This window comes from Bos indicus x Bos taurus, chromosome 20 (assembly GCF_003369695.1).
Source record: "Bos indicus x Bos taurus breed Angus x Brahman F1 hybrid chromosome 20, Bos_hybrid_MaternalHap_v2.0, whole genome shotgun sequence".
Taxonomy (NCBI): Eukaryota; Metazoa; Chordata; class Mammalia; order Artiodactyla; family Bovidae; genus Bos; species Bos indicus x Bos taurus.
The window spans coordinates 44,089,928-44,094,724 of NC_040095.1; positions in this window are offsets into that span (position 1 = coordinate 44,089,928).

Consider the following 4,797-nt stretch of genomic DNA (forward strand, 5'->3'; position numbering starts at 1 on the left):
GTCTAGTCTTGCTTTTATTTAAGACGGAGTCAGCTCCAGATAATTCCACTGGCATACCACTTATTTGTTTTCTTCTTAAAAATAGAAGAAAGCATATTTTAGAAGAAAGCATATTTTAAACATCGCACATATAAAAAAGAAATTTTCAACTAAATCTTAAAATTTTTGTTTTAACTTTGTTTCTATTTAAAGATCTGCTATAATTCTGAGAGAATTGTAAAAGTCTGCTCAGAAACATTATAATGTAAAATGGATGGAGAAAGACAATGAGATATTTAATTTCTCACTGCAAAGCCATTGCTGTGAAGAATGGATAATATATATCAATGGTAATATATGGAGAAATAACACAGGTGAGTAGCACAGACAATAAATTTGTTTCTACCACAGGACTTGTCTAAGGCATTCCTTTTAGTAATAAATAAAATAATTTTAGACCACATGGAACCAGCTTGAAAAATCCCTTATTTATGGCAATACACATCAGTGTTGATTCAAACAATATAGCCCATTGCTCCAAAACCTGCAACAAAGGAATAAATCCTCAGGTGAATATTTAGATCATTATTCATTACAAAGTTTCATTTTTTGTCTTTATTGATTCTCATTATTGGAAGTCATATATTTGGCCTCATCTTTTACTCTACTAGGGGCTTCCCAGGTGGCTCACTGGTAAAGATATATTTTTGCATATATATGGATATATATATATATATATATATATATATATATATAAAGATATATGTTTTGCAATTAGCAAGTGTCTCTCTACCCATATAGATCTGCTAATTTATTCCTCCAGCTTGAAGTTTCCCATGTGTTGTAAAATTTAAAAAAAATCAAACAAAAACTAACTCACAATCTTTTTTTGGGTCAGGTTTCATTCTTCAATAATAGAAATAGAGCAGAAATGAAGAGTTGTAAACAGAAACTTTTTCTAAGCTGTTATTCTCTCTCTCTCTCTCTCTCTCACACACACACATACACACACACAAACACACACAGAGTCCAATCTCTGGCTTACAATTATAAGCATTTATGTAATATATCAACATATATTTCCATTTATTAATGAGTTGCCTATGTATTTCATGTTGGCATTCTATTTCAATGGAATTTCACAAAGGCTTTTCTCAGATGAGTTATACACTGAATTTCAATCTTATCTGCAATCATTTACTCTTTAAGATCTCAATGCAATTTTATTAGGCATTTATGATTCTGTATTTTTATTTTCAAATAGATATTTCATGGTCTCACCTGTTAAAATTTTAAGATATATTTTAGAGTACCTTTCAATGAATTAAAACTGCTTTCCATATGAACTCGTGCTTGAATTGTGAACTTAACAAAATGGCTGCTCATATTCAGCAGTGAAATGAATAACAAATAGAAATTATACATACACAAAAAGAGAGCATAAGAGGCATTATATCACATATATATATATACCTATATATATAATTCCATACCTTCCTCAAATTGGAGTAGTAAATAGAACAGCAAAAGAGGAGATTTAGAAGTCTCAGTCACTCAATTGACTTTATTTTTTAGAGATACAAAATCTGAATTATTCAAGCCTTAGCTATTAAATATTCATAGTGCTTCATACTATAAAGTTATTGATTAATGTCTTTGGTAAAGAACACTATTATCTTTGATTACATCAAGGTCATTCCAAGGAACAGGACCAAGGCACAAAGTTTTATATATGGAAATATGAGGAGCTAATACATAATTCATATTTAACAGATAACATAAAGGTTAACCCCTTGGAGATTCTGAAGATAATACTCATGTTCTTCTGACAATTCTTTATACTGGCAATTTGGAAAATGCCACTGTTTTATTACTACCTATTCTTGTACTATGACATGAATTAATGCATACCTGCCTCACTATTCCTATGGGCAAAAAAAGGAATTTGAATTATGTACAAGAGAGAGGTCTTGCAAAATTAAATGAGCCAAAATACTTTTCCTCTGTACATTTATTGGAAATACTCTCAGAGCAGTTCCTTTCAATTTTAAGGAAAGTTAGTACTTCATTGTAACATTGTACCAGATATCTGTTAAATTTTCTATGCCCACTGAAAGAATAAAGATATTTGGGATCAATTCACGTTTTAAAATCATATACGTATTAAGCATAAGTGAAATATTTCAACTTTAATTTGATCTAGGTGTGTACTCTCAATTTAAAAAATCAGAGACTGTAATTTCACTAAGTTTAAATAGCTTTCCCAATGTTTCTACAATGTGCATATTGACTGTCTCATGAAAAATGTTACTTAAACTCTCAGTGTCATGATTTTTCTCATATATACAAATGAAATCAATGTCCACTCTGCAAGATTTGCTGAGAGGATGAGATAATGCAAGTAAAAGCATTTGACATATTTTATCATTATCAACATTAGCTATACTTTTTGTGGAGGGAATAAATTTAAGGTCTTGTCTTCCAAAATTCCTTTTTCTTTCTCTTTCTACTTCACTGCTCTGTCACAATTAAGTCAATGAATCTGTCAATGAGACCAAAGTGTGTATAATTGTCTCCCAAAACCATATTTGTTTTCCATTTCAAATACCATTTCAAAGCAATGGAAGAGAGCTCCGGTTATAATATTGGAATTTTTTTTTTTCCCTGAGCCACCTTTTTACTGACATCCACATGTAATTTTAAAATTATGACTTAATTTTAAACATGAAATCAATAAGAATGTTCAATCCCACAGTCTGTCACACCTCAGAATCTATTCATCATCACATCCCACTGATTGTATCTTCAAAATGCAGTGAGGTTCTGGCTACCTTTTGTTACTTCCACTGCTAGCATCCTGCCTTTCATCATCTGGATTATTACAGTCGTATGAAGCAGATGTCTTTGATTCTGAGTCAGGAGTCCTTCAGCATATCTCAAAAATGCACTTTAAAACATAATTCAGCTTATGACTCAATTTTGTTTAAAATTTATTTTCATTTCACTGATTGTGGAAGCCAGAGTTTGTACAAATGTTTTATAGATGCTGCATTGTATGAACTCTTCAATTTCTCTGTGAACTTCTAGCCTTCTCTTGGGTCATTCATATTCTCATTCAGTTTCAAGTTCAGTAGCCTCTTGTTTATTACAGAACATGGCAACAGATACAGTTTGCCCTGTATCTTCTTGATGTCTTTGGTCAGATACCATCTTCTGCATGACAATTTCCATGCCATTTCATTAAAATATTAAATTCCTCTGTGCTCAATAGATACTTATCATGCTTGACTTTTACCATAGCATTACTGTCATTTTACACACTGTAAATTTTACATTTTTGATTATTATATTGTTTCCTTATTAGAGTATTAGTTCCATGAGGACAGAGATTTCTTTTTATTTTTTTCCAAACTTTAAACTTTATATTTTCTATTGGGGTATAGCTGATTAAGAATGTTGTGGTACTTTCAGATGAACAGCGAAGGGACTCAGTCGTATGTATACATGTATCCATTCTCCCCCCAAGTCCCCCTCCCAGCCAGGCTGGCACACAACATTGAGCAGAGTTTCATGTGCTATACAATAGGTCTTTGTTGGTTATCTATTTTGAGTATAGCAGTGTGTACATGACCATTCCAAACTCTCTAACTATCCCTTCCCCTCGGCTACCATAAGTTCACTTTCTAAGTCTATGAGTCTCTTTCTGTTTTGTCAGAAGTTCGTTTGTATCATTAACATTTTTTTGTGCTGTATTTCAAAAGCCTATAACATACTGGGCAATAAATAGTTTATTAAGAAATGCATTAGGAATGGTCACCTCAGATCATAGAGACAGTAGAGTATAATGATTTTTTTAAAAAGCATAAAGAGTCACAGATATCAGAATTTGTATCCTTTCTTAAATGGCAACCCACTCCAGTGGTCTTGCCTGGAGAATCCCATGGACAGAGGAGCCTGGTGGGCTGCTGTCTATGGGGTCACACAGAGTTGGACACGACTGAAGCAACTTAGCAAACAGAGTTTGGATGTCTTACATGGTCTTGTAGAACAACAGTATATATAGTACGCGGAGAAGGTGATGGCACCCCATCCTAGTACTCTTGCCTGGAAAATCCCATGGACGGAGGAGCCTGGTAGGCTGCAGTCCATGGGGTCATGAAGAGTTGGACACGACTGAGCGACTTCACTTTCACTTTTCACTTTCATGCATTGGAGAAGGAAATGGCAACCCACTCCAGTGTTCTTGCCTGGAGAATCCCAGGGACGGGGGAGCCTGGTGGGCTGCTGTCTATGGGGTCGCAGAGAGTCAGACACGACTGGGCAACTTAGTAGTAGTAGCAAACAGAGTTTACACTCTCTATTCTTCAATATCCTCATGACTCATGTATTAGAAATATTGTCTACACTCAAGTACTGTCAAGAGTAATATGGAGATAAAATATTAGTAATGTTTAGTACAGTGTCAAATATTTAATATATTACTTCCATTAATCACAGATTTTTTTTCTAGTAAGAGAGGATGGAATAGGAATGAAGATCATAAGACATATTGGAAAAAAATAAAGGAAAATACAAATGATATCCTTCCAACATTTGTAACCCAAAGAATAAAACCTATGTGTGGTGGAGAGCTTAACACTTTCCTACATCATGCTTCTGAGGACTGATTGCACTTAGTAAGTAACTCATCTTAACTCAGAAGACTTGAATTTATTACAAAGCCGTTCCCCAAGCTTGTGTCCCTGCAATGACTTTTTACCCTGTGTTTTCATCTACCATTTGTTGTTGTTGTTGCTCAGTCATGTCCGACTCTTTACA